Raw genomic sequence first — 13,419 nt, 5'->3', positions numbered from 1 at the left:
ACCGACGCGAGGAAAATACTAATAACATTACAAATCAAACCTTAATATACGCTATTAAATATTTGTCATTCAAAATCATAATTTAAATCAATTCCACCAGCCTTCATAAGGAAACAATTCAATATTTAATAAAAAATAGTAAAAAATAGTTAATAATGTGACATGTGACATACATAATGATGATAATTTAGTATAATTTCATAATGACATAATAATATAATATAAGTATGTACCTATTTAATGATATAATTCGTAATGGAACATTTGATAGAATTGTATAATAACAGAAAGATGAATATGTAGAATTATATTAGTGTATAATCTTATGAAATAATTACTAACAACACTATTAGCACGTAAGGTTTATCTGTAAGTGCTGATATGTATAATAATAAACAAATAAACAAATAAACAAATATTTGTATTAAAGTACCTTGCCACTCTTATGGACAAAATGCCCAGCTACTTTCTCATTTCAATTCTTCACAATAACTTTTCTCAGTTTTTTAAGAATGAAGAAAGCATTAACGATCTGGTGCGGTGAAAAGTGTTTTACTAGTAGTAGAACACAATCGTTTTGACGTTTCATAAAGTTAGGAAACTACTCTATTCCTCACTCACCAATGATATGGCTCTCATATGGTTCTTTATAACATAATTCTCTTTTATGGTACGTTTCATGATCCAAACTACATACCTAAAACGGGACCATATGATACAGCTTCCTGACTTTAAACGGTTTCTAAACACACGACCACGATATTCCCCAGTTGCTACAATTTCAAAATATATCAGAATTTATCGTCCCACAATAATGTCACTGCGAAATTCATATCATGTTCTTGTGCGAAATTCAGCGGAGTTTGGAACTCGCCGGCAGCTCCGGGTTAATTCTTGATACTTGATACGCTATGTATTTGAAATTTCAAATAGATGTAACAGCCATTGGAGTACTTTAAACTTTGTACTGTATTTCTTGCGCTTTAAATTCTAAATTTAAGCTGGTTTTGAAATAGCTGTTATAGCTTGTGTGTGTGCGGCAGTACTTGTGATTGTATTGCGTTGCATAGGTAGTTAAGCATTGATGTTTGACGCAAAGCGACCCCCACTTTGCGCAATCGACGAAATGCTTATTTGTTCTTCTTTTATAAAATGTCATCCATCAGTGATGATTAGGGCAATGACAAAAGTGTGCTCGTATCTACTCATAGAGCATAACGTTCTTCAGTAGTTTCTTGTAGTATGTGATAGCTGGACTTTGAAATAGCCACGATGGATAAAACTTTGCATACCAAAAAATAAGAACACCTGAAAAAAGTAACTTTGAAACTAGCCAGAATAATACCATAGTTGTTTTCACTTTGGATCGAAGTAACACCCAAACTAATGCCTAAGTAAGTTGCAGTTCAAACTGTGGACTAATAGGGCAATTCGAACGTGCAGTTGCCATCATATATTTGAATCATATCAGTTAGCTGTCATTCGCGCGTTCATTTCGCTCAGACTTGTCCGCACAATTTTTAGTGCGAGCGAGACGCTTGCGCGAATCATAATTAGCTGATATGATTCCAATATTATTCAAATATCGGTTTAATGTCAGGGTGAACGTTCGACTTGGCCTGTGAGGGGCCGTCGCCCAAACTAATGCCTATATAAGTTGCAGTTCAAACTGTGGACTAACTGTAATGTTATAAGGGTAGTCTCTTGGGTTATTCACATGCACTAAGATTATTAATTAACACTTCGGAACATTCCATCCATAATTTCATCGTATTAGAGTCCATTTTTGGAACTACCGGGCACTGAAGTTCAAGGTTCGAGGCTTCATGGAAATTGCTCCACGGTGCACGGCGCCGCACCGCTGACATGTGGCCGGGCCTTACGCGCCTGTCTCTTAAATGTATGATAGTTAATGGTGAAATTACACTCAATTTATGATATGACGACAATTTAAATCTATTGCACATTCAGAAAAAAAACCGGAACACGCTTAAAAATTCCGGTATTCTATCATTTCGAATCGCAGAGCCAAACACCGCAAGAATTTACCATCCAAATGAAAATAAAAGAGGTAATCCAGGGCCGGGAGCGTCGAAAATAGCATTTCATAAATCCGAACCGAGGGGAAAGTTTAAAAATATTTCATTTTCTTAAACAGTACCGCATAACTCATGTTTCCAGGCTGAAGTGTGGACTTTGTATAATAAATCGTGCTTAGTTCCTCGGAATGTGAAATTTATTCGTTATTCGGAACTGTACAAGAGAATAATAAACTAGTTGAAATTGATTGAAAGATCGACAAGTGATTTTTTTAGATGCTATTTTTTATTTGGCATATTTTTTTACGACTAGGGAACAAATCAAGTTATTTTACGCTGAAGAAGTCCTGGTTCGGATCTAGTCTCGGGCACTTGAGGGCATGGTAAATTTTTCTATATAGTTTATTGAGCCTTCTTATGAGGCCCATCGTTAGCGCCCACGTCTCAGATACGTATGTCATCACTGGCAACACACACTGGTCAAAGACTTTTGACTTAAGACACTGCGGCAATTTGGACGAAAAGATACTGTGGAGCTTCCCGAACGCTGCCCAACCGAGTCGGATTCGACGAATGACCTCTTTCTCGAAGTTGGACCTACCTAACTGGACTGTTTGTCCTAGGTATACATAATCGTCAACAACTTCGAGCGCAGAGCCTCCGATTAATACGGCACAGGATCGGTCGGAGTGGCGAGCCTTGGGGGAGGCCTATCTTTGCCCCCCTTTTTCTCGACACGTCCCCCCTTCCATAAACTAAAACCGGTCAATTCGTATTCTAGAGACCACAAGGAACACATCCATACCAGTTTTAAGTATTTAGAAGAGATGTCGAAGACTTTTCTCCATACAGGCCGGTTTCCTCCATACTATATGTCCAGCAGTGGACGTCTATCGGCTGACATGATGATGATGATGAAATTCGCATTATTTGGTGACACGCCTAATTCGGTGATACAAGTTTTGAAGCATGACACCCAGTAAAGCTAGTGAATTAGGGCCATTCAAATGGGACCTCACGGCTCCACGGATTCGGCGTCTTTGCCGTGAGGCCCATTTAAAAAGGCCTTAATTCACTAGCTTTCCTCACTTGTATCACAGAATTAGGCGTGTCACCAAATAATGCGAGTTTACCCTACCACACATATTATTATATTCAGAATATTTAGCGCCCTATTCAGTACTATGGTAATTTATAATTTTAATGTTTAATTTTACTGTTTACTTACTAACCAACGTTTTTACAAGAATATTTATTGTAAAAATCTTTAAAAAAAACATTACATTAATTATTACGAGCTGGGGTTCGAACACACGACCTTCAACTTGATAGTCGGACGACTTACCGCTGAGCTACCAGCGTTTGTGTAATAAAATTAAAATATTATCATATATCTAACTTAATATTAAAACATACGAGGTGAATGATGATCTCATGGAAAGCCTCGATTATTAACTTGTCACACCAGTTTAATGCATTTTTTCTACAAAATGAGGCGTTATAACTTATACAGAATGATATAAAATATTTAGACAGTGGCAATTTCAAAAGTGACATTAAGTTATTTATAATTATTACAAGTGAGAATGCCATGGTGGTATCGATGGATAGGTACAAATAAAAACCTGATTATTAAAATTATCATTCAAGATTTTGGAACAACAATCAAATGCGATATGTTTAAAAAAACATGCTAATTGTAAAAAGCTAAAACAAACGAAGACAATATTATAAACATCCTAAGACTAGGTCTTTCCCGAGGTCTCGGCCCACAATACCACTTTGTGGCATTTGGTGTCGAGACACTGGGGCCGTGGGGTCCAAGCTCAAAAGTTCTTTTTAAAGAACTTAGCAAAAAGCTCGTCGACGCAACCGGTGACCAGAGAGCTGGCGGCTTTCTCTCGCAGCGCATAAGTATTGCCATTCAGCGAGGGAATGCTGCCAGCATCTTTGGCACAATGCCGCGGGGGCCTTATTTAGATGTTTTTTAATTAAGAATAGTTTTGTTTTTTAATTTTTTATTTATTTATAAGTTGTTATTCTTAGTTACTTTTAGTTTTACTTTTAATTGAATAATAATAATTGTTAATCCGATAATAAATATAAGTTGAAGACTAGGTACCTCATGAAAAAAAAAATAAACAACAAAAATAAATCGTGAACGCATTTAGGTACCTGGGAGTACTGCTTATTGATGAAATGTTAACAACAACGCCCAGAAAATAAATAACCTTTCAATATTCATTTAGAGAAAATTTATTTGGGTCTACTATGAAATTCCACAAGAATTGTAAGTATATAAAATACAATCATTTCATTAAACTTTCATCACTTTCATCAGCTACTTATATATAAATATTTACACACATACATATACAGATTTTTGGAACAAGAGCCAGCGACAAAACGTCGGTTGTTTTTTATCCAAGGACTAGGTTACTTTTATAGACCCATTTTACAATCCACCCCGTATTGGAAACATAATAAATATTTTAACATAATTATAAATATCACGGCCAAATGCTTAATTTTGAATGAAAAAAAATCATTTAAAATGTATTTGACCGTGAAATACATTTAAAGTAAAATATTATTTTATTAGGTAATACGATAGATACAACCATCAAATTTTTGTTATTTCAACTATACTCTTCAAAAGGGCACGTCCTTTGCATAATTAACTAATAAAAATATCCATCTTGGACGCGTCGAGCTTTACAACCGACTTTTGGCCTAAGTAAGTATATGTAGTAAGTGTTGTTGCTCAGTCAATCTTTTTGTGAAATTATGTGTTTGTAAAAATAAATAAAACAAAAAAATAAAATAATTTAATCCAGATAACATTGATCCATAGGTAAAACTACATAGCATTTGCAATAAATGATTTATTTATTTATATTTATTTGCAACAAAAATTAAAGATAAATAAAATTAGGTATAAAATATCCATTAAAATTAATTTGACTTAGCATATGATAAAAGGCTGGTATAATATTTTGTTTTCTAAATATAGGTATACCTGACTCATTTAGGTGCATTTTTTTTATACCACGTCGGTGGCAATCAAGCATACGGCCCGCCTGATGGTAAGCAGTTACCGTAGCCTATGGACGCCTGCAACACCGGAGATATTACACGCGCGTTGCCGACCCTAGTATAAAATTGTAAAAAATAAGCGCTCTCACGCCAACAAACTTCGTGAGCAGTTTTGCGAGTAACTTTAAAATTGATTATGTATATGTAAAATAAAAATAAATAAATTGTAGTTGAACTAGTCTGTGGTGCCGCCATAAGATTTTAGAAATAAGTTCCAAATATCATCACTGAATTATCTGTTAGTAAATTTAAAAAAATATGTATAACGTAAACTTATCTCTAAAGCCTATTATAGCACACAAGACTACATGAATGATGAAACACCGTGGGATTGTGATTGAAAATAATTAATTATTTATTATTATGTTAATAATGATGAAATTGATAATTCAATGAATACCTATATTAGGTAATCCGTATTTTTTGACATTTAAATATTTATTCTAGAAAGTTTCTAGACTAGTATTTTTTTATACAATTTTGGTGTTTGACGATAGTTTTGTGAAATACTTATTATTAAGTTTGACATATCTATAATAATTCAATGTTATTAAGAATAATAATAACTGCATCAATAAATTGCTCTGATATAATTATCAGAGCAATTTATTGATGCAGTTATTATTATTCTTAATAACATGATCTAATGATTAAGGTAATATTTAAAACTTGACAATTTAAAAGTGCTTGTTGCTAGGCCTATTTTAATAAAGAATATTTTGACTTTGACTTTGACAATGGCACTAAATAACTAGTTTTAAACATTAGTCAGTGTTTCAGACGTCATATGCGAAGGTCGCGACCAGTCGTTCTGGCGAGCAGGTACAACAACTGCCTTGTTAACCTTGTTGCCGAAATTTAGGTGGCATTTTCGATAATAAGATATATAATAGTTCGATAAACTTAAATCAATATATATTGAGATTGAAAATCTTTATTTTCAGGCAACTATTGGTCCATAGATAAATAAACCTTAAAACTAACCATTATTTTTTTCATGGATATTAATTTTTTGTAATATGTATCTTTATATGTTAGGTATGTGTTGTGGCATCTCCGAATGGGCCCTACGGAAGACCACTGCTAGATTTCGCTTTAAATTTAGTTTTTTCTTCGCAAGTGTGATGAAAAACATTGTGTGTAACTCCGAGGGTAAGAATATTGTTACTCGAGTCTTTAATTCACTCCAGCCTGCGTCTGTCGTGAATATAATAGACTCTCGTACCCCCCACGTTGCACAATGTACTATATTTATCTACGTCAATGAGTTGTCATAATATATGTGCTCGAATGCCTAACCTAATATTTACATTCGTTTTTGCTGGTGACTTGTTTAAAGTGTCCACAAATAGTGATTATTATTATTATTACGAGCCTATTGTGTCCCACTGCTGGGCAAAGGCCTCCCCCCACTTCTTCCACTCCTCCCGGTTTTGAGCTACATCTGGCCAGTCGCTCAAAAAGGAGTCCAAGTTATCCCGCCATCGCCGACGAGGTCTGCCGGATCCCCGGTTTGACTCATGGGGCACCCACTCTGTGGTTATTTTGGCCCACATGTCATTCGGCATGCGGCAGACATGACCAGCCCAGTCCCACTTTTACTTGTCCGCTTTCCGAGCTACATCTATTATTTGGGTTTTAGAGCGCAGCGTGGTGTTCCGGATGCGATCCCCGAGTTTCACACCTAATATGCTGCGCTCCATACCTCTCTGACAAACCCCGAGTTTGGACTTCTGAGCTTCCGTTAAAGACCAAGTCTGAGCACCGTAGGTGAGGACTGGAAGTATGCACATGTCCATGAGCCTACGTTTGAGTGATAGAGGTAGGTCTCCCTTCATGAGGTGTTTCATGGATAGTGATAGATACAAATAGTGATAGCTAAATTATTATGTACTTACCGATTTTGCAAAAAGGTGAATAAATTTTTTCTTGTCTCTGCATTACGGTCACTTTTAAAATTCTGGTTTTATGGTATTCTACTATTGTCGCCTGGCTAACGGGACAGAATAACATCAAAAAAAGTCGATCCACTTAAAAGACATCGACTTGGTTCACGACACAAAACTAGCCTCTGAACCCCAAAAAAAATCTAAATGGATTCAGTTTTCAACTTGACGCCAGAAAAAATTAAGCAATTGATTAAAAACTGTAATTATTTTATAATTTGAAAATTATAATTTGATTTATTATGATATCGACGGCAGATTTGTCGCGCGTTCTTAGAGATAACCTTGATCTCCCAACCCAATTTGTCGACTCGGCACCGTCGAAAAATAGGCACGTGTAAACTATAGGTCACTAACATCGGTAGTAAAATAACCCGAAGCTGCAAGTTTTGCTCATTTACAGGGTCATCTTCATAGAAACCAGTGCTTTAACAAATCGATCGATTAATAGTATTATAATTATTTTTAAAAAAGCCTGTCAGTGTTAGTGCTTAATAGTGGCAGCCGTACGAGCCCAATTTCAAAGAAAAACCGCAAATTGATGTTCAGTTTAGCCATTTGGCACACGCGTACTTGAGGTTATGACAGATACGATATACCTAACTGATGTTTTTGTACAATGTACCATAATTTCGTTTTGTAATGATTCGTAACTCATATCTAACCCCAAGAAAGCCATTTTGAAAATAATTTCATTGTTTTTTTTTGTGTATAATTTTTCTATATTTTGGAAATAAAAAAAACTAAATGAAATTTAAAATTACTTTTTTGGGGTTAGATATGAGGGTATCTCGTATCATTTGTGGTATATTCTCCAAAAAACAAATCAGCCATATCGTATCTGGAGGACTTTTTAAAGATTTTGTAATTTTGTATTTGGTATGTTTTGAAAATTATTTTTGGTTTATAAAAAAAATACTGAAATGATGTGGTATATTTTTAGAATCGCCTCAAAAAGCCCTTTCATATGATACCACACACGATAGGTTATTGAAAAAAAAAAATTTTTTTAATATAAAATAAATGACAGGAACTGCGGGTAAAAAAATTGTTTTGACCTCTAGTATGCATGTGTCGAACGGCTAAACTGTACATCGATTTGAGGTTTTTTTTGCTTACAGTTACACTATAAATTAAGACCAAACAAAAAACAAATAAAGTGAAAAGATGTTAAAATTGAGTTTTGTACTGTTTGGGCTCCAATGTGTAGTAGCGCAACAGATGATAGAACCTGTGGGATTCCTATCAGACTGTAAGTTTATTTCAACTATATTCGTTGGAACAATTTATCTGTTCACTTCCGTGCCCCCGCCAAGTCGAGCAAAACAAAGAGGCACGGCCGTACCATCCTTTTCTCGAAGTCTCGATGGCCAAGTCATTAAACTTAATAAAAATATAAAGATGTATATTGGTACGGTCTTAACACCCCCCACTTGACTAAAATAACCGACTTGGTTTCACATTACATCTCAAAACTTTTTTGTAGTAGAAGAATTGACCAAACCAAATCAAGAGATCCTATAAGAGTTCCGTTTTGAGGTACGGAACCCTAAAAAAGAAAACTATACCAGCGTAAACGTAGGAAATAGAGTAATTTTACAAATAACGATATAATATATCCATGATTAATGCTCGTAATTTCTGTACAAAAAGTAATGATATCCGAACAAAAACATAAATGTGAAATGGGAGCAACGTTCATCATCATCATCATCATGTCAGCCGATAGACGTCCACTGCTGGACATAGGCCTCCCCCAAGGCTCGCCACTCCGACCGATCCTGTGCCGCTCGCAACCACCGAATTCCCGCGACCTTCACCAGGTCGTCGCTCCATCTCGTTGGAGGCCTACCGGCAGTTCGTCTTCCGGTACGCGGACGCCACTCCAGAACCTTCCGGCCCCACCGGCCATCAGTTCTGCGAGCAATGTTCAATATATATAGGTATAAAATATATTGTGTCGTGTTTTTTTGTTGCTTAGTCATTTATTTGTAAAGTAATTTTACACGTCAAGCAAGAAAAATATAATAGTAACACTAGGACTAATTAGAAAAATAATAATATATTAGTAGGTAGGTACACAATTATTAATATATGGTTAAGGGGCTACCTGAGGTTTTCATCGATTTTTGACAAGTTTTGAATCGTATCTCCTACTTTTGCACTACATATAGAATTATAAGACAAGCGGCTATCGGTTCTTCAATCTTTTATCTCCATTTTTGTCTACCGGATTGTGAAAAAAATGAATACTTATTTATTTATGATTGTTTTAAACATTGTCTAAAAAAACACTTTTTTCGTATCTCGTTTGCTGTGAAAGATCTTACTTATACGAAATCTACATATTTGGGTTCGTCTTAGACGTCTCTAAAAATTTGTCTAAGGTTTTAATTTTAAACTAATTAACACAAAAGTTATGGCCAGAAAACCAGTTTTTTGGCCTAAAATTGTTCAACTTTGATGGCAAATATTTCGAAAACAATGAACTTTGAAGTAAATATGGGATACTATATTGCTAAAATCCGTTGCTGTTAATATGATAAGCTACAAAAAACATTAGAAAACTAAGGGATTCAAATCGAAGGTCATTGGGGCAGGGGATCCCCTTAAAATAAGTTATTTTATTTTATTTTATTTTGATAGGTACAATAACATAATGAAGGCAAACAACATTGTAAAATATTTCTTACATAAGCAACTACACATTACTTACATTACGATTACAATTGTACACAACATTATCATGGAATAATTATTAAGCTAAATACTAATTTTGACTATAAAATCTTCTGTTATTAAAGTTCATAAAAGAATACAGTAAAAACACAATAAATTGTTAGCACGATAAGATTATAAGTACTTACTTACAAATTATGAGACAGCAAAACATTTTTGAACTTAGGTAAAGAAAAGCTCAAAATATCAAAATCAATATCTAAGTTATAGTGTGTTGAACAAATAAATCTTTGAATCTTTATTATATAATAAACGACACATTTTAAACATGGGCGCATTATTAAATTAAAATTAAAAAATAAATAATGAAAATATCTTTATTTATCAATTAATACAATTTCATAGGCACATTGCAGTGAACCCCGCACTAGGCATGGCCTGTATCGCGGGGTTAAAGGTCATTACGAGTTATATTAAACCAATAGTATTACATATATTACATTGGATACATTGTTATTATTAGGAACCGTAGGCAAGGCAAACAATTCGAGGTTCAAATTCATATTTTTCATATTCAATCAAAAACATATTTTCCTGTTTTCAGGTCCAGGTACATTAAAACCAGCAGAAATCAAGCCAAAATCGTTGAAGAAACTTACAATGTCTGTGTTAGGCTCAGGTCCTTTACTCGAAGCTAATTGGACAGCCTACAACTACTACAAAATAAAGCATCTACCGAAACACCCCGAAATTGACTTCCAGAATAAAAAAACTGTACTATACGTTCCTGGGTATTTGGATAACAATGCCGCCCCAGTTGGAAGAGGTTTTGGCGAAATATATAAGCAAATGGGCTATAACGTTATTATCTTGAACTCTTTTACTTGGACAACTCAATTGTGGCCTATGTAAGTACGGATCTTAGACGGGCTTTTCTATATCTTATACCCCCCTGTTTCTTATTTAGATTTGGACAACTTCTATTAATTTTTACACACAATCCCGAGCTCTTCGATCTTGATTGGAGAAAAAAAGACAAGGTACATAATGTTTCGAAATATCTTTGCTTGACACACATTTCTTGACGGCTGAAAAACCTCCATCGTACGTCCTCCGCCTAAAGTCACCAAATCCAGCGACTATGAAATATCTGCGATCTGAGACCAATAACTATTCTGCCATGTCTGTCCAAAATTTTTGAAAGGATGGTAAAGATATCAGAATACTTATAGGTAAATAACATCTTACCGGCTGTACAGTCAGGCTTCCGTAAACACCGTAGGTAGTACCACCACTGCCTTGCTAGACGTGACAGGCAATATTTTAGCTTCTCAAAATAAGGGCCAAGGTACGCTATTAACGCTCTTAGATTTCTCGAGAGCTTTTGAAACCATTAATATTTCATTACTGCTTTCTAAGCTCTCGTATTACGGTTTTAAAAATGCCACTGTAAAATGGTTTGCGAGTTATCTAACTTATAAAAACCAGTTAGTTCAAATCCCTGGAGCTAATGGTAAGAGCATAGTGTCCGAAAAAAGCACAGCAAGTGCCCCAGGGCTCAATTTTAGGCCCTTCTCCGTTTTTAGAAAATCCGACAAAATCAAAATATATCATTCTAGGGTCTAAAAATCAAATTGATAATATATCTAAATTTAACATCTTAGTACATGTAAACAATGAACCATTAGAACATATCAAGAAAGCTCGTAATCGTCATGGATGGCGAGCTTCGCTATTATGAAATACACGTGCAGAACACACTACGCAACTGTTTCTACCGATTGAAAGTTATGTACAAAATATGCGAATTCCTACATGTTGAGCTACACTGTGAGGCGCTGGTGCTCTCAACATTAAATCATTTAAAACATATTAATTTAGAGGGGTATAGAGGTCTCAGGGTTTGATGGATGGGGTTAGAGGACGTAGTCTGACTTTGAATGCGACATATGTGAGTAAGTCCGTTCCTTCACATATCTTATTGAATTATCTCTTGTTTCAGATCCGCGCGCTTGTTGCGCCCAGTCGGTAGGCATGCCGCCGAAATGTTGGCCACATTGACAACCCTAGGACTCAACCCAAAAGACCTTGAATTGTTAGGAATCAGTCTAGGTGGCCAGACCATGAGCTTCATAGCTAAAAACTATCGTAACATTACCGGCCAGACCATTGCCAAGCTAACAGCAGTGGAACCCACCGGACCCTGCTTTAGAAACCTAGGCCCTGATCAAAGGCTTAATCAATCTGATGGCGATTTTGTCCTTCACATTGCAACTAATATATACGGTTTTGGCATGACATATCCCGTTGGACATGTGTCTTTTTACGTCAATGGGGGAGAGTGGCAGCAATCCGGTGCTTGGTGGCTCCCGTGCGGTATTATATGCAGTCATTTAAGGGCTTTGTTTATTTGGATATCTGCTTTGCATAATCCAGGAAAATTTATAGGAGTGCAATGTGACTCTGTCGAGAAAGCAGTACGAGGCGATTGCTTCGATAAGAAGGTAAAAGTAACCAATACACTAGACATGTTTACCGATAAATCCAAACCTGGAATTTATTTTTTGGTAACGGATAACCGGTATCCATTTTATTTAGGTAAGAAAGGCGTAGAACTTAGTTCAGGTTTCGAATATATACACAATTTTATGGAGAATATCAATAAAGAAGATATGATGTTAGTTTAGCTATAATTTATAACATTGTAGGTACTGTCATTGAAGCCAAAATTAATAAATAAGGATTCTTCTCAACTGCTACCCATTTTTTATTTTCACCAAAATACCCTAACATTGCAGATGAACTCTCGAGTTGAATCTGGAGCTCGTTGGCTCCCACAATATCATACTTTAAGAGAGGCGTACAGGGTGAAATAACTTTTCAAACCGCAATAATTTCTCGAGAAGAAATTATATATCAGTGAATACAATACAGAATGATCCATAATTCAATGGATGATTAAACCCTGACCAGGAATATACGATCACGCGCCATGTTACGGAATTTCTCTGGAACAAATTTTTTCATACTATAATGAACTGTCACCCTATACATGAGAATATAAGCGCCCTCTTTTCAATGATAATATATTACTGGTCAGGCTTTACAATGATTTCATTCTGATACATATAATTATATACTCACCTAGTATATAATTATAGCTGTCATTATAAAAAAGCAACGGCACGGCTGCCATTCTCTCTCGCGACTCCACTCTGGACGGCCGGCCGGCCAAGACAAACCAGAGGCACAGAATTCTGTTAATTACCCAACTAGCAAATTATGTCGAATAAGCTTCACTCTTTCGACTATTAAGTCGAAAAACAGTCGCATGAAAGATCTCTCGTTATCAAAAAGCCGTATAAAAGCAACTCTCTCGACTGTTTAGCATTGAACGCTTTTTTGTCGCATAAACTTGTCGAGTAAACGTGCTCTCGACCAACTCATATCGCTTTTACTCGATAATTGTATAAAGGTATCTCTCGATCGCCTTCTTACGACTGATATGTCGTAAGAAGGTTGTATAAAAGTAACCAAATTGCTAATTTGTCATCAAAACAGCTTTTATAGCGCCATCTTTCGACATTCAGTTCTGACAGCAGAATTGTTGAGTAAAGGCGGTTCATTCAACCAAATAGTCGTATAATGGCTGTCTGCAA

Source organism: Cydia strobilella, chromosome 9 (assembly GCF_947568885.1).
Source record: "Cydia strobilella chromosome 9, ilCydStro3.1, whole genome shotgun sequence".
In the NCBI taxonomy this organism is placed as follows: domain Eukaryota; kingdom Metazoa; phylum Arthropoda; class Insecta; order Lepidoptera; family Tortricidae; genus Cydia; species Cydia strobilella.
This window is presented reverse-complemented; position numbering follows the sequence as displayed.